The sequence below is a fragment of the Trichosurus vulpecula genome, chromosome 5, assembly GCF_011100635.1.
Source record: "Trichosurus vulpecula isolate mTriVul1 chromosome 5, mTriVul1.pri, whole genome shotgun sequence".
NCBI classification, from domain to species: Eukaryota; Metazoa; Chordata; class Mammalia; order Diprotodontia; family Phalangeridae; genus Trichosurus; species Trichosurus vulpecula.
The window spans coordinates 49,877,399-49,900,315 of record NC_050577.1 but is presented as its reverse complement, the minus strand read 5'-3'; the positions used below and the strand labels follow the sequence as shown (position 1 = coordinate 49,900,315).

Here is a 22,917-nt window from a genome sequence, read left to right as displayed (position 1 = left end):
TATTTATCTCAAAGTCTGAAATAATTGATATAAGAAGTATACACAAACTCTGTCCCTGAAACTCTAGAGACAGGTAATTAATAAATAAAAGAGTTTCTTCCCTTTTTGTGTCTCATGTCCTTGCTCACTGAGCAAGGTGTCTCATGCTGAGCAGTTGAAACCAAGGATTGTGATGGGAAGAAAAAATAAAGCAGCTGCTAGAAGTTGATTTTGCTTGCCTTTTTTTTTTCCGTATAAGCTGTATTTTGCACAACAGGCGTCATCTTTAGTTATTGTTGGTTAAAATTACATTGTCATGTGGGTGTTGTATTGGGTTGGGTTTTTTTCACTTCTGAAAATATGAAGCAACCTGAATCACTGAGCTTTTCTTTTTCCAACATGATCTAAGTGTGAAAAATCAAAAACTTTGCAGAGGATTGGTTGGGCATCATCTTTGGTAATGGGTGTTTGGAGTGTGATGTTAATGCCAGCAGACTGGAAAACAAACAAACTAATTCAGACAAGACATGACTGTTGTTTTGCTTGAGTTTGAAGAGGAAATCTGTGCTTGCTTACCAAATCAATAGTCTGGGGTGGTTTAGGTGTGGTCCTGCCTGAAGGCAGAGACAGAGCTTGTATGGCCTCTTACTTCTATTGTTCTCTCTTCTAGAAAGGAATTTATTGGGAGGTGGGGATGAGGGGGGGTGAGAGTGCAGGAATGCTGTGGTATTGACTTGGGCATAATGAACTGGATTCAGTTCTGTACCTCAGCAATGTTCTTCTAGGTTACTGAAGAGGACCCTAAAAAATTCCGAAGTCTTCTTTTATCCGTAGGACTCTTGAGTACCATCTGCTGCCAAAACTTCTTAGCCTCTTCTAATGTAACTGTGCAGTGGGAGATGACCCATTTTTTTTTTCCACCGCCACCAAACTGCTAAGGTTTTGGCACTTTCTTTTTTTTCTAATGGGAAGAAGCCGGTTTTTAAGGATGCAGATGTCTTGGATGTCTTACTCATGTGACATTGGAGGCTTCACCTTTCCAATGAACTGGAACTCCGGGTCCAGGACGATATGTAACCAGTGTGAACCAAAGCTTGAGTACTGTGACCAAATGTCCCTTTAGAACTTTAGAACATTTGTTGCTAAAAATTTTAACAGTGGTGTTGTAGCATTATGACAATGGTTGAAGCTTGTGTGTTCATCTAAAACAACTAATTATTTGGGGGAGAAAAGGGAAATGAAGACAGAAAGTTAGTAAATGGTACCACTTTGTTTTTCTTTTGCTTTAAAGTTAATTAAAGTGTGCATAGCTTTTAAGTTAATCACAGAATGTCAGAGTGGAAAAAGGTCAACACAGTAGATTGGTACTCCATTACCATTTGTGTAAAGCAACCACATTCACCATTTGTAATGTGTTGAGTTGTAATAGAAACATCTACCATGTATGGATAAAATTTATGAAGAGATTATCATATGTTTTTATGATTTACAAATCATAGAATGAATAAATGAATGAATTAATGAATGGATGGGTGGATAGAAGAATGAATGAAACATTTATTTAGTGTTTACTATGGCTAGGCACTGTACTAAGGGCCAAGGGTGCTATCAAAAGGGAGTAAGCAAACAAGATAGTTCTTTCCCTCAAGGAGCTTACACGCTAATGAGGGATATAAATACATGAAAAAGGGAACTAAGTGTGGGGATTGGGTGTGTAAGTCTATATGGGAATGTCCAGGAAGTAGCTTGGAGGCCTGGTTCCAGACAAGATAAAGTGAAGGCTCACCTATCAGAACCCAGAGTCCCAGGAGCAGAATCCAAGTCTCAGTGGGAGAATATCAGAGCTGAAAAGGGTTTTAAAGAACATATAGTCCAAATCTCACTTCACAGATGAGAGAATTGAGTCTCAGAAAGTGAAAGTCCAAGGTCACAAAGCTACTGTGTGGTATAATAAGGACTTGCACCTAGTTCTTCTGATACCACATTGTCTCTCATAGTTATCCCGATAAAAACATCCAAACTGGAAAGAACACCCACTTTATTTCTAGAATAGCAATAAGCATTAAGTTTAGAGTCTTCTCTTAAAGTTGCTTATGTATGAAATATTATGATGGAGCAGCAATCCATTATTGAGAAAGGTATGATGGGCAACTGATTCTTAGTCCAGAGGAATTATAGTAAAATGACATGGCATTGACATCAAGTGGCCTCCACAGAGATTTCTTCTCTCCGTCTCACTATCCACCTCAAATAAGGACTGGCCTGGAGGAGAAAGTATGAAATATTGGGTCATTATTTTAGTAATCATTGAGTCCAATGCCTCCATTTTGCAGGTCAGGAAAGTAGTTAAGAGTTTGCCTTCATCGTCCCTCTCATTTTTAACTGGCCCCATCTTCCCTTCCCCAGACAAGTACCTCATCTCCCTAAGCCTACTTGTCTTGGCTAATTACTATCACTCAGAGCTTTTAGTTGCTCTGTTTTCTCCTTCCTTCCACTGCCAATGGAAATTTATCTGTTGTGCTTCTGCCTTCCCACAGTGTGTACATTTCCCACCTAGAAGTTCCTGTTATCTCATTCACCATATCTATGAGACAATGCCTAGCCTAGGACAAATCCTAATACCTAAGATAATGTCATTGCCATCCCCTTGGTGATTTCCAATCTAGAACATCTACCTATTACTCATTCTAAAACTAATCCCCTTAGAACAAAGGTATTAAATTCAAATTCTATTTGGTGTACACATAGGCCTTTTTCTCTTTTCACCAGCACTTCCAAGCTTTCTTTTGAAATCTATTAATCAAGTCACACATTTGAGCTCAAGAGAGCTATATGCATTATATTACTCATTCTTCTAGACTTCTTTGTCAATCTCCATGTCACTGCTTCATGGAAAAATTACAACTCATGCCCATGGTGGATGTATTAGAGTTCCATGTGGAGTTACAAAGAATGGTCCTCAGCTCAGCTACCACATCAAGATAGATGAGGTAGAGTGTCCCATCCCACTAAAAGGAAAGTTCAAGGGGGATGGAGTTCTGAAACAGAAGGCATTAAAGAGTAACCATGCATAGAAGAAGATAAGAATTTCCTCCTGGATACAGGTTCTTAACTTGAGCCCACAAACCCACAGGTCCTGTGAATATCCATATCAGAGGGTCTGTAAAATGAGGTGGGGACAACATTACAACTTTCTTTTCACTAACCATTGGTTTACTGTGTAAGTCTTTGAATGTTATTTTATACATTTAAAACCATTATTTTAAGAGGTATTTCATAAGCTCCACCAGATCACCCAAGGCATTCATGACACAAGAAAAGAACCCCTATTCTGGAGCTTTGAGTGGGGATTTGTTGATGAGGGAAGTAGGAAGCTGACCCAATTCTCAAACTGTCCTAGCATATTCTTGACCATTCTTGGTGTTGAACAATGGTAATGCTGTTATGACTCACTGTTTGAAGCCAGCAGCCCAGCGTGTGTTTTAACACAAGATACCAAGCTTGTTAGCTCAATTTTTATAACGGCTTTGGAAATTATAACCACAATAATCCCTGCGATCCTCACTTAGGAGGCAGCTCCTACGATGAACGCTTTGGGTAATTTAGAGGTAGTCACATACCTGCTACCAGGCAGCGAGGTGGCATAGTGGATAGAGCACTGGGCTTGGAATCAGAAGACTCATCTTCATGTGTTCAAATCTAGCCTCGGACACTTGTGTGTCCCTGGGCAAGTCACTTAACCCTGTTTGCCTCAGTTTCTTCATCTGTCAAATGAGCTGGAGAAAAAAATGGCAAACCATTCTAGCATCTTTGCCAAAAAAAAAAAAAAACACAAATGGAGTCACGAAGAGTCAGACATAACTGAAAACAGCATCCACTATCAACAAGACACATGCCTGGCCTAAAAGATCAGAACTTCAAAACGGTCAAGCTAAATGCACAAAACAAGCTTTGTAAATATCTATATATGCATTTGTGTAGGTTTGCAGTCGCCACCCCCTAAAAAAAGAGCACGTTCCTTATGGATGAGAACTATTTCATCTTTGTCTTTGTAGCTCCAGCCAGCTCATTGAGTTAATTGAATTTGCATAAAATGAAATGAGATACAAGAAAAGCATATTGGAATGAGCACTTTCTCTGGAGTCAAAGGATGCTGGTTCAAGTCCTACCCCTGGAGGTTCCTACGTGACAACCTTGGATAAGTCATTTAATCTCCATCGGCCTCAGCGTTCTCATCTGTAAAATGAGAAGATTGAACAAGGTGGCCTCTGAGGCCTCTTTTAATTCTAGATCCATGCTCCTATGATGAGTTTTTTTTTTAGACCACTTCAGTACAAAGCTTTTATTTATTTTTTTGTTTACACAGATGCCCAGGCCCAAGAAAATTGTATCATCCTTAAATATTGGAGACATTTTTGATTTAAACCATTCACTGGCTTCAAAAAGTTTTTTTTTTCCTTATATGTTGCTCTATAATTCTTCAGAAACAAGAGCTATCTTTTGCTATGCTTCATTTTTCCTTCTGTATCATTTTTTTTATTATCAGCAGAACAGTGACTTTGCAAACTTCTGAATGAAACTGAACCCAGAAAACTCATAGGAGCTGATCACTTAGATGTGGCACAAGAATGAAGAATCTCTATAATTCGGTATCCTGAGCTGTAATACTGTTCAGACTTTAATTTGAGGAAATCTGTCCTGAATGGATTCCCATTCCCCTCAGATCTCTTCATTAAAGTCAGCATGAGCTGGTAGTGGTCACTCTGATTATGGAGTGCTTAGGAATTGGTTTATGGGATATTTATTTTGTTTCTTTACCATAACCAGAAAATGTAATGCAGGCATTGTAACCTTAGGATTTTTTTCCTGTGGTTTATTTAAATAGGTAGTACTTGGGATGTGATATGTAAGGAAGGTAAAAAGGTCAAAATCCTATTTAATTTAATTAACTTGCGCTTACTTGGAAACCCACCAAGTCAGTGCAAAGGTGTGCTGAGAAAACCAAATCTCAAGTCATATGAGATCTTGGGAAAGAACAGGCCCCCTTTGATTGAGGCTTTCCTAGCCTTGGTATTGTATCATTTTAATTATTTGAATAAGCCATTCCAGGCTTTACATTTAATATTGCATGGCACTTCAAAAGCAAGATTAAATGCACCAGGGTGTTTACAAGGAAACCTTATTCTTAAGACCTAAAAAGAAAAAAGTTACAATAATTTTTATTATTGTTATAATAATTATGTTTTAGAGTAATGTGTATTGCACTGAAAATGATCCCACATCTGGCATAATCTGATGATATTAAGCTGATGATAATTTTATTGATTGTGCCTAAGGCTTCTAATTTAAAGAGCCACTGCTTACTTTTCTAAAAAAATCATAAATCACAATTAAATTGTGGCATTTTTCTCAGTCGTGCACACTAAAACAACACAGTGCCACATCTCCAATGGGAATTACAATCAGCCTGAACTGATAATGATGAAAATAGCAAGATATGTTCAGTCAGGCCTTTCAAATATGAGATGTTTTAATTTTAAGTAACATTTTACTTAAAGTTTTTAGTTCTGTTTTTTTTTACATCAAGTTCTTTGCTTTGGCATGATGCTTAAAATATGAAAAGTTATTGCAATTAGTGGCTTGTGTATCCAGATGGACATGACCAAATAACAGCTTTCAACATGAAGGATTTTGGCGATCTAGGATGTGCCTGTAATTATGTCCCTTCTGTTGAGTGGGGGAAGGGAAAACCTTGCAGATCTTAACACATTTTAATTGATATCCTTTTGCTGGACTCAACAGTATGGTCTCTTCTTGTAGGAGATGAGAAAACATAGAGAGTTTAGATAATCTAAGGTGGAAATTGGTTATAAAAATAAGTTTTTGTGATTTTACTGCTTTTTAATATTCCATATTACAATAACCTCCCATTTACCCCCAAAGTTCCACAGCAAAAACCTTAGTTACAACCTGAGGGTAAATGGTGAACGCTGACTTCAGATTATTGTATAAGAACATACTGTTCTATCAAAACTGAATCTTGTTTAAACGCCCTAGAAAGGGGGAGATAATTGGATGAACTAAAATTCGTTCTGCTGCGTGACTTTGAAAATTTGCTATTTTGATAAGCGTCGTTCAGGAAATTTTAAATACCCATAATCTACAGTTATTCTGAAAGGCCACAATTTTTTTCTGGTAGTGCTGTAGTATGGAACAGAAATATTCCATATGCCATCGCCAACCCACTGCCCCTATCTCTCTCCTTCCCATTGATTACGTCTGAATTAGAGCTCTGCTGTCTTTGATCAGAGAGTTTCTCCGTTGTAAAATCATTAAACACTCCTCATTAATGATTATGTGGATGTGAAGTGACCCTTCTTAACTCCATAAAAATAGTTGTAACTAAATGTTAATATATCTGAGCTTTTACTGAAAGCAACCCACGTTTTAAAGCTTACCTACATACCAGCAAGGTCGGAGTTCATTTTCTCATCTCAAATTTAAAACTGTTACTTCGAATTATATATCTCAAACTGAATGCTTGTATGTGTGTGTGCCGGCAAGTACATTTAATCATTGACTTTTTTATTTGATAGGTTTTGAAAGCTCATCTGAGTTTTGCTGTTGTTTTTATCCACAAATATCTTCATTTGGGAGGGAAATTTCTGCTCCCTGGGTATTCAGCCCCTAAGCTTTGATCAGGACTTTTCATGGGCTTGATTGCACACTGCAGCAAGCTCTGCTTGAGGGTGGGTTGCTTACAAAAGACTCATTTTGTTTACTTATTTTGGTTAGTTTTTAATCCAAAGTGTTCATCGTACCCTTGTGAGGGAAATGATGTTTCCTTATCAAAGCCTCAGTGACATAGCTGTAGAAATTTCTTCCTGGGTATATTTCACATAAGAATCTATTCATCTGGTAACTGAGGAAAGACAAAAGTATGTGTGGACTTTATTCTCCCTTCAGAGACTGTGGGCAAACTCCCTAGGCAGTTATGAGTAACAAAGGATTATTTAGCTAAGACTCAGGGCTTGATTTTTCAAACTTAACCATACACACACTCCCCATACCACCAGTTCCATATGCCACCCATCTGGGTACCCACCTAAATCTCCCACAGTCAAAAAAATGGATTCCTAACTAAATATTATTCAAATACATGAGTCTCCGAAGCCGAGAAAGGTTCTTTATAAAATGTGGAGTGGCCAAGATGGTAAAATTTTAATTGAATTTTGGAAAGTAGCAAAATGGGAAAGTGACAGTATAGAGTCAGACTTCATGCAGGCTCCAGAAGGGATTTGTTGAAACCTTTTGGAAGGAAGCCACAGGAAGAAAGCTTTGGCTCTAGAGAGCTGGCATCACAAGTTTATTTGGGAGACATTTTCAATTATGGAAATTCTTGTTGAGGGATTATGGGATTTGACCTAGCCATCCTACCTATCTTCCATAGTATGTGGATTGTTCTTTTTCTTCTTTCTCCATTTCCTTTCCTTCTTATTTCCCTCTCTACTGACCTGATCATTATTCATCATTTTTATGTGTCTCATTGCATTCCAGAGTCCACATTTGTGGAACATCAAGGATTTTGGTACCTGCTAGATAGATTCTAAGCAGGAAAAACCCTAAGCATAGAAAGGATGCGTTTGGTTTCTTTGAAAAGATCAGAATCATTTGTTAATGCTCCAATTTTGAATGTACAGTTGTATTCTATCCAGCCAGCTTGAATATTTCTTCTACCTTCACTAGGCAACTGTACAAAACAGAGCCTGAAATAGAAATGAGCTAAGTCGCCCATTAGCCCCATATATACTCCAGCGAATAGCAGTTCTCATCAAACCATATGCACATTTTAGCCGATGGAAGGAAGGCCGACAGCAGATTCAAGTTAGAACTAAAATAATCACTGCCTATAGCTGAGCATTGACACCACTGAGGAATGGGGGCTGAGGGAGGGGCCAGGGAGGAAGGGGGAAAGAAAAATAGGCTGTGGAATCTTCTCAGTTCCTTTAAAAGAAGAGTTCTTGGGTTTATTTTTTATTCTGTTTTAAAATTTTGAAAAGGATGGGAGGGAGGCAGGGAGGGAGAGAGAAAGAGGAAGAAAGGGGGGTTGGGTAGCTAATAGTGAGGAAAATAGACCAGCCAAGGTTTGACTACCTGATCACACTTGAGACCATGAAGCAAGTGTTCTGGGGTGTGTGTGTGTGTGTGTGTGTGTGTGTGTGTGTGTTTTCCTGGGGCATGCAAACTGCACATATGTGCCCTCAAACATACACACACAGATTTAATGGGGGGCATGAAGGGGAAAGTGGAGGAGCCTGGCCTGTTTTTAATTTGGATCTGTTTGCTTGCATTTAGCACGTAAGGGCTCATGCATTCAGTTTGCTCAAAAGAGTGATCAAGTTTTCCCTGCTCATGCCTCCAATCAGAAATGCATGAAGGGCAGCTGCAGAGATAATACATTTTCCCCAAAGGCTTTGGCTGAGCAAATTAGGTGTCAATGGGGTGCCCGCTCAGGCAGTACTCTCTCTAATTAGTCTCTTGAGCCTAGTTGGTGGCGGGTATGAGATGATCTAATCAATTGGTCTGTGTCTGATGGTACGTGTAAAAATCCTACCCGGCAGAGCTCTCTCCCACAGGTCACTCACCTGCACAGCGGGAAGGCTTACTTACATTTTTCATCTCTCCTGTCACATGATGCTGACAGTTGGTTTTAAGAAAATTGAATCCAAAAAATATCTAGTTCATAGGGCACCCAGGTCAGAACAAAGTTGCATTATGGGTATCAGGGATCCAATTAATTAATATTTATAGCCAAGAAGCACCATGTAGATATTTTCTGAATAAAACTGTTATCAATAATAATCCATTTCATATAAAATGGATTCCTTTTATAGAGATAGGCAAAAACGACAAATGGTGATGTCTGTTAATCTTCTGATTGACGTGTGTGTGTGTGTGTGTGTGTGTGTGTGTGTGTGTATCTGAGGGGATGATTCATGTATAAGATTCATTTCTCTGGGTGTGCAGTATATCTCAGTGGTTCAGAATGTACAAGTGGATGATTTAAATCAATCTGATATTTTACTTCCCAGAAGAGGCAGTGGCATCCTTCCCTCATCCCCACCCTAAATCCTACTCCCCAGACATCTGGTCATACTTAGACTTCAAAGAATATACATACACTCATATACTCAGTATACTCACACACATGAATAGTTCATCCCCCCACCAAATTGCCAGCAGCATAAACAGTGCTGCACTGCGAGCAAACCAAGCATTTTGACAACTACCTCAACCTCAAACTGGGGGCTCTTAGCGTCATGGCTAAAGAGAGGTTCCATAATGCAATATGGAATAAGGGTAGTTTCCAGTGAAGCTTTCACCAGCACAGCATTGACATCTTTGTTGGACCTTTCAAGGTGCTATTTTGAGTATCAATTAAAAAAAAAAAAAAGCAGGGGTGGCATAAGCAAAGTCATCTTTCAACATGATGGTACTTGACTGCCCCAGATTACAGTGGGCAAAACCATAGCCCGCAGAAGTCACTACAGCTCACAGCTGCCACAACTCAAACACTGATAGGAACAAACTAAAGAATTCAAAAGGCATAAAAAATGATTAGCAATAAACTATGTATGTAGCCAAGACCAACTTGTGGAGAATATCCCTCCGTTCCCACATACTTAACTCTCTCAGGTATTCCAACAGCTTTCTGAATCCACACTTCAGCAATATGTAAAGCACAGTGCTTTCAAATGAGCTGCTAACTATGATCACAACAACAATAAAAAAAAAGCCCATTGAGTAAACAGCTAATTCTCTGAGCCTTAATGTGTTAAGCCCACAGAGAATTATAGTGCCATAGTTTCTCCTGTGTAGAAGCAGAGACTCAATGAGAACTGTCTACATTTGATGCCTTCCCTTCCTCTCCTCTCACTAACTTTTCTGGCCTCATCACTCAACCAATACACCCTCCCTCCAAAGTGGTAAGTGCTTTGTTAATTGCCAGATCCATTGGCATCTTCTTCATCCTCGACCCTATCGATTCACATGCAGCATTTGATACTGGTGACACCTTACATGGGTTTTCATGAAGCTGCTCTCTCCTGGTTCTCCTCCTAGCCTGTCCAGTGGCTCCATCTCAATCTCCTTTGCCAGGTGACTTACTGTCTTGGCCCCTGCGTGTTAGTTCTGCCTTGGGCCCTCTTCTCCTCATTTTCTCTATTCTCTTTTCCTTCTTCCATCTGCTCCCACAAGTTCAGATCTAATTTCTAAGAAGATCACTCCTAGATCTATCTATCCACCTCTAGTCTCTCTTTTAAATTCTAGCTCTGTATCACGACTACCTATTGAACATCTCCAATTGGGCGTCCGACACACATCTTAAACTCAGCGTGTCCGAAAGACAGCTCATGACCTTTCTCTCCTCTTGCTAACGTCTCTGTGTCTCTTAGGGCACTGTCGTCTCTCAATCTCACAACTTCAGAATCATCTTTGACTCTTCCCTCTCCTCACCCCCCCCCACCTTAGCCAATCATTTCCCAATTCTGGTTGACTTCACCTCCATCTCTCTCCCATATATTCCTTTCCCTTTACTCATTAGCCACTCTCCTAGTTCAGACCTTGAACACCTCTTGCCTGTCCTATGACAAAAGTTTGCTAATTTAATTCCCTGGAACCCATCCTTCCTACAGTAGTCAAAGTTACAACTTATAGGTCTGAGTGTATGTTTGCTCTTCTCAACAAGCTCCAATGGGCCTGTACACCATAACTACCTCTTTTTGGTACTCAAATGCTCTTCACAATCAGGCTCCAACCTACTTTTTTAGGTGCATTATACATTACCCACCATTCTTTACTCTGTGGTCTGCCAAACCAACCTTCTTGCTTTTCGCCATATGTTACAGTGCATCTTCTGCCTTCAGGCCTTTACACAGGCTGTCTCTAATCCCTGGAATACACTCCTTCTTCATATCTGATTCACGGAATCCTTGACTTCCCTTCAAGGCTCAGCTCTAAAACCAGCCTATAGTGATCCCCAGAGTTTCTAGTTTTTTCCCCTAGAAATCACTTGGTATTTACTCTGTGTATGTATGAAAGATATTTTATTTACTTCTCTCTGTTCGTATGAGCTCCCCTCAGACTGTAAGCTCCTTGAGGTCGGGCATTGTGCCATTTTTGTCTTTGTTTCCGAAGTGCCTGGAACGGGGCTTGGCACATGGTTTGCATTATGGTCATCAGAAGGGCTCAGTAAATGTCGAATGAGTGAAGGAATGAGTCCTGGTCTGTCCAAAGAGAGTAGTAGAGCAGTAACATTAAATAACCTCAAATAAGCGGGAAAGTACCGCTGCCTCCTCAGATAGCGCAGTTCACCATCACGTTGCTTTGCACATTCTAAAGGGCAAACCAATACTTCACAACCTCAGTGCTTATGAGCTAAGCTAGAGATTGCCTGGTTGGGGAGCAGAGGGAGAGAAGGGAAGGAAACAAACGTTCATCTAGTACCTCCTATGTGCCAGACACTGTGCTAAGTGCTTTTTACAAAAGTATCTTATTTGATCCTCATGATAGCCCTAAGAGGTAGGCGCTATATTATTATCATTCCCATTTTACAGCCAAGGAAACTGAGGCAGGCATCTGCTAAGTGATTTGCCCAGAGTTACAAAATTAGTAAGTGTGTGAAGCCAGATTTGAACTCAAGGCTTCTTGATTCCAAGCCCAGAGCTCCATCCCCTGTGCCACCAACTAGAAAGTCACTGTCTGTGGCATGGATGTTATAAAGCGGTTCCCTTATTTACTAAGAGGCGAATTAATTTTAGGAAATGATAACCAAGGGGATATACATGTTAGAGTGTAAACTCTATGAAGGCAGGGGCTATGTCTTATTTCATCTTTATATTCCTGGCACATAGTCTTGCCCAGAGTAAATCTTAAAAAAGCATTTCTTGAAGTGAATTCAAAGAATTGTGTGCAGAATGTCTAGGGCTGAATAGATTCAGAGCTGCAAGAGACCTTCCAGATCATCTAACTCTCATTTTAAAGATGAGCTTACTGAGGGCAAGAAAGGGGGGCGTGGGGCCTGGCCTACGTCTCACACAGAGGAAATAGCAGGTCCTCCAACTCCCAAATTCAGGGCTCTTTCCAGTCTACTGCACTTCCTTGTATGGTTTTAAGACAAACCATCGAGTCTCACCTTCACATTCTGAGATGGCTTTTGTGAAGAAGCTGTAATTCTGGGAGCTTTCCTAATAGTGGCAGAATGATGACCTTGGAGACCAGAACACAGGTGGGATGAGGAAGGTGGGAATCACTATGTGTTATCTGCTGCAGCTTTGGATGGTTTTGAAGACAGGAATAAGTGACCAGAAAGATACTTTTGAGCAGGTGTGCCTGAGGCCTTCTATAAACAATTTGCTTTGTACCCCTCCTACTATATGTCCCTTGCTGGGCCTAGGCAAAGCCATTGTGCCTCCTCAAGGAGTAGGGGGATAGAGGTGACCTGGAAGGAAGCCACACTTTGAGCATGGAAAATAGCTTTTCTTTTTTTCTTTCATTTTCCTCTAAGCATCGGAATATTTTTTACAGATAACACTTTTCTTCATTGGGAGGTAAGCAGGCCATAATTAGTGCTACTAAGTGACTCACAGCATTAGTTGTTTTTTAGGTAGTGTCTGACCCCATTTGAGGTTTTCTTGGCAAAGATACTGGAGTCGTTTGCCATTTCCTTCCATTTGATAGATGAGGAAGCTGAGGCAAACAGGATTAAGTGATTTGCCCAGGGTCATGTACCTAGTAAGAGTCTGAGGCCAGACTTGAACTCAGGTCTTCCTGACTCCAGACATAGGGCTGTGCCACCAAGCTGCCCTGACTCACCACGTACCCTCCCCTTTAAAAGCAACTATGATTGAATAATTTTAAGCAAGTTAACAGGTATGGTCCCAAGAGCTTCAAAACTCTGAAAAGATGGCCAAGTCAGAGCTTAATGGATACAGAAGTACCCCAGACTTCATAGACTCTGCTGAGACTGTCTCACTCAGGCCCTGAGGTGAAAGCCCTGGGAAAAGGGGGGACATTGAGGGAGAAATCAGAGATATGTGTGTGCTGAGAGATGCCAAGATAATGGTGATGGAAAAGGGGTGAAATGAGAAGCTAATAGAGAAATACTCTATTTTCACAGTCTCACAACTGTAAAACTGTGAAATCTAGCACTCTGCTCGGCACCTACTTGTCAAGAGGCTGTTTCCATGTTCACTGTCTCTGGGAATGTGGTATCTACAACCATAGACTCCGAGGTGCCTGCCTGTGTTTGAGAGACGCCAGTAATATGGGAGAGATTGGAAACCCGGGAACCAGGAGTGATAACAAGTCTGCGCCTTGAAGGAAGATGCAGCATTAGGACTTTATTTGGTTCCATCTCTTTGAAAGAAGACAGAATCCTAACAAGATTGGAATGGCCTCTTGTTTCAAAACCGAAATGATGAGATAGGTTCAAGAACCACAATTTTGCTAACTAGGAATCTCTTACTCACAATGTTCTTATTTGCCTTATCAATAAAATGTTTCACTTTCTTCTCTTTCGTCTCTATGCTGATCCCGTCACCCGGCCAGCTAAGTGCATGGTGGGTAGAGAGCTGGTCCCTGGAGTCAGAAAGACCTGAACCTGACACTTAATCATGGTGTAACCCTGGGCAAATCACTTAACCACTCTCTGCCTCAGTTTCCTTAACTGTAAAAGGGGAGTAAGAACAGCACCCGCTTCACCAGGTCATTGTAAACACTAAATGAGATAATATTATTATTAGTAAAGCACTTAGCACAGGGCATGGCACATTGTAGACAGCAATACATGCTTTCTCCTTCACCCTTCCAGTGTATTCAGTTCTCAGATCAAGCCCTAACCTCTCTCCTGACCTCCAGTCTTACATTTCCAATTGCCTGTAGGACTTCTCAAACTAGATGTCCTAGTAGACATCGTGATCCCAATGTGTACAAAACTAAAGTTATACCCCAGACCTTCACCTCTTCCCCTTCCCTTCCCCCAGACCCTCCCCTCTTCTAAGCATTGCTATTACTGTCAAGTTCTCCACCATCCTCCCAAGTCACCGAGGTTCACAAGTCGAACGTCATGTCTAGCTCCTCGTTCACATCCACCTCCACATATCCAGTCTGTTGGTAGGACCTATCATCTTTCCCTTTGATGTCTCTCTCATGTATATGCCCCCCTACTCTTCTTCTTTGACACACTGGCCACTCTGGTGCAGACCCTGCAATGGCCTTCTGGTTCATCTCCCTGGCTTCATTTTCTCTCCTCTCTAATCTATCTTACACTTAGCTACCAAGGTGAACTTCCTGAAGCACGGGACTAACCTCCTCCTGTCAATACTCAATAAACTCCAGTGTCTCCCTCTTATTTCCAGGATAAATATCAAATCCTCTGTTCTTTTATAACCCTTCACAATCTGGGTCCTTCCTACTTTTCCAGCCTTCTTACACTTTACTCCCTCCCACATACTCTGTGATCCAGCAACAAGGGCCTTCTTGCTTTTTCCAGCACACAACACAACATCTTCCAACTTTTTGCTGGCCATCCCCCGTCTCTGGTCTACTCTCCCAACTCACCTCCAGCTCATAGCTTCCCTGGCTTCCTGTAGGTCTCAGTTCATGTCATACCTTCTGCAAGAATTCTTTCTTTGTCCCCTTCAATGCTTGTTCCCCTCTGAGATTGCTTACACTTTACCCCTGATAGATCTTGTATGTATGTAGCTGTTTGCCTTTTGTCTCCTCCATTAGATTGTGAGCTCCATGATGGGCAGCAGGGTCTGTCTTTTGCCTTTCTTTGTATCCCTAGCACTTGGTATAGTGCCTGGCACATAGTAGGCACTTGATAAATTCTTGTTAACTTGTTGCTTGCTGATTTACCTACAGCAATGACCCTATGGAAGTATTCAAGAGATAAAGATAAACTAAGGGACTGGGGTATGTGGGGGTGAGTGGGAATGAACATTCTGTCTCCTTGCTCTGTTTGGCTGAAAGTGTTTGCTTTATTAATCATTAGAGGCACCTACTAGCTATTTAATCTAAGTGGGGTGTGGTGTTTTTTACTTTAGTTGTGGGTTATATTTGTTTGTTGATTCATTAGGTTTTGTTTTTGCAACACAGATCATATTGGCAGGTTTTGGACTAATGCTTTGTATGATTCCAAAATATTAAATGCTTTTAACCAGTGAGGACATACCACTTACACTGATTTGGAGAAGAAAGTTGCTGAATTTCTTTCTCTCTGAGTGATCCAAGGGTACATGAAATTAGATTAAGAGAAAAAACCAAAAATAAGAGCGTCTGTTTATCATATATAGGGTAGCTTCAGACTGGATCTACTGCCCCAACTTTGTGCAGAGTTGTAGTGGAAATAGATAGCATTACTTTGCAGTGTCTTTTTTTAACCTGTCATACAATTTGGGGAGCATGAGAGGGTGCAAGGTTTGGGAGTTTTATTTTGGTTTGGGGTTGTTTGTTTATTTTTTCTTCACAATTTGCATTTCCTTTTTTTCTTCCAGGATTAAGTTGTCATCATTCTGGGGAGAAGAAAATCTAATGAAGAGGCCAATAATATGAAGTGAAACATGGTTCAGTTTCCTTTCTCTCTCCCTATGGTGGATTTTGTTCAGAAGAAAATTGAAGCTGGCAAGACCCTATTTTCCCTGCAATTTATTTAAAACCTTGCACGCATTCGGATACCTTGTGATTTCAGAGAACTATGTGAAGATTAAGCTTTGCTTACTGATACATGGCATGTATTCTTTCCAGTCTTTTGTGTTGGATTTTGTTTGATTTTCCACTGCGGCGCAGCATCATTGTAAAGGTTTTTATGCTTTCACCAGCAAGGTCTTAAATACATTAAGACAACACATTTGGTGTTCACACTTCTCCAGTAATGTCTGTACATAAAAGCCACAGAGTGGCATAAAAGAATGTGTGTTTTCTTTGAGAATAGTTCAACCAGTAGGAAGGCCATTTTTAGCTAGAGCAAACCCATATCCTCTGACTGACCGACAAGGACAGTCCCTGGTCATGATGCCATCAATGTTTTATTTACTTCTTGAGAATCTTTGCATAGAGGTTTGATTTTTTTTAATCCATGGAAATAATTGCACATTTATTTAGCACATCAGAATTTGGTTACAGTTCTCAAATTACATAGCATGCCAGTCATCAGAATAGATTGAAAATGAGACCAGGGCTGGGGGTTGGGTGGGGGGAAAGAACAGGGAAACAAGATATATGAACAAAGACAATAATTAATTAATTGGTTAATTGCTATTTGGCCTTTGCAGATCAAAGTAACTTTTTGGGTTTTGTGGATATTGTCTACATTTGTTTTTTCCCACACTGTCCCATCTTTGGGACATCCTTCCTAAAGGAAAAAAAGAGTTTATAAGACTAGGGTTTAGAAAAACTGTATTTGCTGAATGAGCCATTAAAGCAATCTTTGCTTGTTAGTGTTAGAAAAAAAAAAAAACAAAATGTAAAGCTGTCCACAGGTGAGTTTATTCCTCTTGAATTTCAAAGACCTTCCAGTTCCATTTTGTCTTCATTTCAACATGATTGGAAGAAGCCACTTAACACCCTGCAGACTACCTGCCGAACCAAGTTTCACACATTTTAGAAATGATGCAGTAGCAACATTTAGAAAAAGGGATCCAGCTACCCTTGTTCGAGAACATGAGAGAAACTCGGGGAAGGAGGAGAAGATGTAAAATTGGAAGCAGAAGGGAGCTGGAAGCATCTGATTTTCTTGGATCTGGAATGAATGGTGCCTGAATTCAAGAAAACTAGGAGTGTGTGAAACTTGCTGTTGCATTGTAAACAACATAGAGCCCAAGGAATACTTCATTCACATCCCCAGGACACAACTTACCGTGGAAACATCAGACTATACATTGGCTCAGTCTTACCATTTCCCTCTTGGTTCTCCATTTATTATGGCTACAACAAGGGAAGTCTAGCCAAGTTGACCAATACTTGACCTTATAGAGCTTTTTTCCCCTGTGTTCAGAATACAGCAGAGCAAGGAAACTGAATGCCAGGATTCACAGGCCTCAGAATTATATGCACTGTAGAATGGGATGTCACTGCTTAAATATATTCACATGATGGGTGCTCTGAGAATTCAACATTGATTTTTAATTGTGTAGTACCTGCTAAACCAGGTAGTCTTTGCTATGTGACATTTAAGGAAAACAAAACATTTACCCAATGAGAAAATGTTCACCATTTGCTTCCAGATCTGTCCCATTCTTTTATCATATATTCCTACCAAATTTGAGGTATTTTGTGGCATTTTGAGCCTTTGAAATATTTTGTTTTAAAGCTAATTGATATTAGAATATTTTTAAAAGGAAATTACACTCTCAGTCTCAAACACCCTTTTCATGGGTTTGTTCCAAAGCTTCATATTTCCATTTGGGTGAGAGGGCAGATCTTCATCCTGTGATTAGCGTGGATGATTACAATTTGCTCTTTTAAAAGTCTTACAGTTGTTGACAGGAAGGAAAAGAAAACCCCGAAAACATTTACTATAACAAAGGTTCAAGTTAGGAACAAGGAGGCCATTCCATAGGTATGCATCACTTGTTCCATGACAAGTTCTCTAGGAAAGCCAGAAAGTATATTTGTACTACTCAATGAAGAAATCTGCTGGTCTGTCTAGGGAGTTAGTTGCCTTTCAGGGAGGTTTATAGGCCTTCTACTTTGCCATCCATGGTATAAAGCCAAAGATTTGGCTGACTCTTCCATTCTCATTCCTATTCCCTTTTCCTTTTCTCCCCTTCTTGTTGAAATTAGCCCCGGAAATTGTGTTCTATTTATTCTTCAGTCATGGAAGTGTAAAACGTTGGGCAAGTTTATTTTCCTATAAAAGAATAATTTGAAATCAAAGAACTAGGGTGGTTAGAACGCCTAAGCACTGTGATTGTATCAACATTACGTCACTGTTCTGAAGTGGGGCTTGGGATTTGATTTCCATTTTCTTTTTAAAAGAAACATCCTGGTTAGCAATACTTCTGCACGCACACATAACAGGGAAACTTTCCTCTGCAAAGGAAAGTTCTACAAAACTTACCAGGGGAGGTGGGGGGAAGACGGCTGTCAATCCACTGATAGGAAGGGTGAGAGATTTTTCTACCTCCCAAGAGTGATAAGAGAAGGTTCAGGGGTGACATCTCCCCCACACATTGGTAGAGGACTCGGGCCTCTTGGCATTCTCTGTACGCACATGACTGAAAGTATAGTCCACATTCTATGTTATGCTTCTTTGCTAAATACTTATTGTGAATATTCTTGATTTTGTAATCTCTGTTACTTAAGAAGATGTGTAGGCTGTACATATTCGGGGAGAAGGCTGGCTCCCCTTTAAAGTAGAAATGAGCTGCTTCACTATGCAGAAGCCTATTTCCTGGCTGGTGGGTGATGGTAACCTTGTATGTCACCATTTTGTGATTTTCTCACACACACACACCAAAAGATAAAATACAATTCAATACAATACGATAAGCAATGTCTCCCCGCCCCCCCCCACCCACCCAAGTGTATTGTAGTGGCACATACAAGATCTACGTTCTCTAGCTGGAAGTGTTTTTTGTTGATTTTTTGTTTTTGTTTTTTTAACTTTTAGTTTTTGGATGATACACTATGCTGTGTATTTTGTAAAAGAGCAAATGGGCACAAGATGAAGGCGGCCATGTCATTCAGATAAAAAAATAGTACGATTTCTTCACAATAACAGCCTCGTAAGCAGAATGGTATAATACACGTTGCATTATTTGTTACAACTTGTACTTTGTCTGTATTATGAGAGATGTAATGGTTTGTCAGCTGTAACTGTTGTTTTCTTGTAACATGATATGGAATAAAGTGTAGCCGAATCTCCCTATATCTTCTCCTATGGATGCATCATAAGGTCATACACACACACATACACACACACACACACACTCTCAAGATTAATCAGCCTGCAAGCTTTTATTAAGAGCCTACTATGTGCCAGGCACCATGTTGGCCATTGGAGATGCAAAAACAAATAGTAAACAGCCTTGGCTTTCAAGGGATTTACAAGATACAAGTATATAACTTGTTTTTTTTTCTTTTTTTTTAAGTGCAATGATAAACACATACCCCTTTTTCCTTCCCCCCCCCCAAGAAAAAGGTACTTTATAGGACTGAACCAGACAGAAAAATTAAATGGAACATTCCAGAAGATTCCATTAAAACTATTTTATTTACTGGGCCAGTTTTCCCAAAAATGAATAGAGCCATTGCAAAGCAAGCCCATCCATTGCAAAAGCCATGATGCAGATGTTCACCACATGTTTCACCCATCACAGATTTCATCTGTGATCTGATCTGGTTTTGTGTAATGACTCTTCCTTTTAGATTTTTTGTAACTGGCTTTTGCTTTGTTTTTTTGTACCTTATCCTATGATGTAGGATGCATCTGTTAGCTTCCATCAAATACATATCAAAGTGCAAGTGGTTTTTCCCCTCCTTAATGTTATACAACCTCTTCCAGTTGACCTCTCCACCCCTTCTCCCTTCCGAGATTCATGCAACTGCGAGAAGCTTAGTGTGGCCTCTTTTCTCAGAGCTTCCCCGGTAACCTAGAATACTAGCTAGGAAGAGTTAATGGCTTGAAACAATAAGTTTGGGTCAAATCCCAGATTAACAAATGCTGACCTTGGTGCTGATGGATTGGCACTGTTAACAGTCGTTAGTATTCATCCCTCTCGTGAGATTCATCAAGTTAACGAGTTATTCCTGTAATTGACGGAGTTAACAGTAAGTGGGGTGTCAGCTACTGTTGTGGACAGGATATTTCATTTTTTTTTTTACATTTTCCAAAGTGAAGAAATAACCTTTCAGCCCTTGTGTGGCACATTGGGAAGAGGACTGGATTTGGATTCAGAGAATTTTGGGGTTCAGATCCCAGCTCAGCTACCTACTACTTATGTAACCTTGGGCAAGTCACTTAAATTCAGCCTTGGTTTTCTCATCTGCAAAATAAAGGGGCTCGACTAGATGACCTTTGAGGTCTGCCCTGGCTCTATATCTATATGCCATCCTGTGATTTAACTTTTTATCCAGAAGTGTCAAAGGGCTTCACACTTACCTATGGTGCCCACGCTAAAAATCGATATTGAGAAGCCTTGGCCAACTAGAGTTAGCCTTCTTTTATTCCTAGCCTAGAGCTTCTGGCCTTTCAGATCAGACTGCAAAACAAAATTTTAATGAAGTCTTACAAAATTCTGGTATGTGTCCCACCTCTGACACACGTTAGCTGTGTGACTCTGGACAAGTAACAGCCTCTCAGTGCTCTAAGCAACTCTGAGGCCATGTTACAGAAAAGGTGCTGACCTACACTGATAAAGAGAATATCTTGATCTTGGAATAAACTATATCAAAGAAATCATAGGTCTGATTCTCATCATTACCTCATAAAACTTAACCTTGATGTTCTGGCTTATCTTACTCGAGGAACGTGCAGCGACTTCACCAAAGAGTGGTCAACCAGAGGTACAACCTGTAGCCCTCTGAGAGATCAAAGAATGTTGTGAGGTGGACCCAAATGGCTTCAGGTGCTTGGTCACCAGATTTAAGGTCCTATGACTCAGAACAGATGATGACCCTTGATGAAACTAATTGATGATGCATTTTTTTTATTAAAACGAACATCCCCCTTCACATGGAACACTGGTGGAGATCACAAAGGTGTGACTGAATGAATGAATGAACAAATGAATTAGTGGATAAAGCATGGGGAAAAGATTAGCATGCTTCTCAGAGCTCATTGGAAAGGAACAAGCTAGGAGGTCATCCCACTTTCAAGTGAGTGTAAGGGGAGTGCTCATGTCTAGAGCTCACTGTGGAAGCCAACCCAGCCACCATACAAACAAGGACACTGGTGTTTCATATGTTGTCTGCATGGTATCATGGGTAGAGAATGATCTGGCCTGAGTTATCTTGGGTTCAAGTCTTACTTTGACACATGCTAACTATCTGACCCTGAGCAAATCACTTAAGCTCTTAAGTGACCCCAGGTGACTCTAAAATAAGTCACAAAACAGTTGGCAGGAGTTTCCTTTTGGGGATCTCCCCAGACCGGAAATGTGGATGGTGCAATGGTTTTGTACACAGGACAAATAATCAGCATGTTTGGTGGGGAGGAAGAGGGGAGAGCTTGTCAGATCCATATCCAAGGCAAGAGGAATGATTGCGCAGAAACTTGTCTCAGTTGTATAAAAAGATGGTTCTCCAGGTGCACGGCCGCATCCCAGCATCCATCCAGACCAGTAATTGTTCAGTGCTTGCTCTCCTGCTTTGGCAGAACTGTGGCGCTGATGTGTGCTCACTGAGGCCGGCAGTGAAGAGTCAGGAGGGCGGCACTCGCTGCAGTCACTGTGGCCCCCCAGAGTAAAGAGAAACCAGAGGGGAAGGTGTTCACGCAACCTTGTGCCACTAGGTTAACGTAGACAGTTGCCAGATAATGGCCGTCATTGTCAGTCTTTGCAAGGAGAGCCCTACCGTGGCACAGCTGCCTGCTGCTACCAGTGGGTGGTGGTGTTATGGGCATTAGCTTTGAGAAGCTTATAGAGCAGAGGGGGCTGGGATAAAGGACACAAATCAGGGGAAAACTGACAAGATTAAAAAAAAAATCCAGGGCCTAGTATTTACTGTTCATCCTCCTTGCTTGTGGTGTTATATATTGTCTGCTGTGAGTCATGCTGAGAGAGAGCCAGGCACAATAATAGCTGAGAGCAGGCTTGTAGCCCCCTGAGCTATTCTCCGCCAATGGCGGTTACTGAGCTAGGAGAGAGTGCGATTCTGATAGAGTTGTCTTTTTTCTCCTTCCCTCCAAGACCACCCATAATTATTGAGGACTTACCTAGGATAGGACATGCCTAGATGGGTTTAGGGCTAGTGTAGCTGAGGAGTGGGCCAACCAGGGTCAAAGAGAAGGTATATTCTATGTATCCACCGTTTGCGGATGTAGAACAAAATGCAAATACTAATGAGGATGGGGGTGGGGGGTGGTCATCTTAGGCCTGTTTGTTCAACAGTTTACAGGTTGAAACAAATATAAGAATTGACCCCTCTCCTGTTCCACTTCCATCTACATCTCAAGGCTGTCACACAGTGTCTGATGTCCACCAAAGAATTCTACAGAGAATGTGGAAAAGCATTCATACAACCTATAACTACACAGCTTGTTCACAGCCGTACCTCATTCAGGGCATTCCTTGGGGTGCCCTTTATTACACTACTCCTATCTTCCATTGGCAGGCTTTATAACAAAGGGAGGCTGTATGGGATTTGATGAAGGGTGAAGGTAAATTTCAGGTGGATACTCCATTGGAACCATGATGTCATCATCATGTACCTACTCCCTCCAACGATGCAGTCAGGCCTGGCAACAAGCATTTATGAAGTGCCTACTGGATGCTAGGCACTGTGTTCAGTATAAGAGACACACAGAAATGCAAAAAGATGCTCCCTGCCTTCAAGGAGCTTCTTAGATGGTAGATCACAACCCCTCCAAGCCTCTTCTTCCACCCCAGGACTCTATCCCACCCCTTCTACTTCTTGTCTATGATCAGTGCCAAATAGAAGTCTGGCACACAAATCTGAGCCCAGTTTTTTTGTTTGTTTTATTTTTTTCTCTTTTTTCATGTTTTGCCATAGTCAAAGAATTCATGTCCAAATAGTCAGCTCATTGGTAATGAGTCTATATTTAGCTATGACATTGTTTATTACTGGGAATCCAAGACTATATTCCAAGGTTTTTGCAACATGGTGGAACTTCCCAGAGTTTGTGCTTCCCTTTCAGAGCCTTTAGGAATCCAGGGTCAGCTCCTTATATAGTAAGGCATCAGAGTAGGTCTTTGT

At 40.8% G+C, this 22,917-nt stretch overlaps 1 protein-coding gene across 1 annotated transcript in view; it reads left to right on the top strand.

Moving 5' to 3' along the window:
• The window catches only part of CDK14 (cyclin dependent kinase 14), a 657,433-nt gene extending 638,523 nt beyond the window's left edge, over positions 1 to 18,910 (top strand). The window contains exon 15 of the mRNA XM_036761007.1: positions 15,537 to 18,910. The gene's annotated coding sequence lies outside the window, so the exon portion shown is untranslated. The remainder of the gene's footprint in view (positions 1 to 15,536) is intronic.
• Positions 18,911 to 22,917: the final 4,007 nt, after the last annotated feature.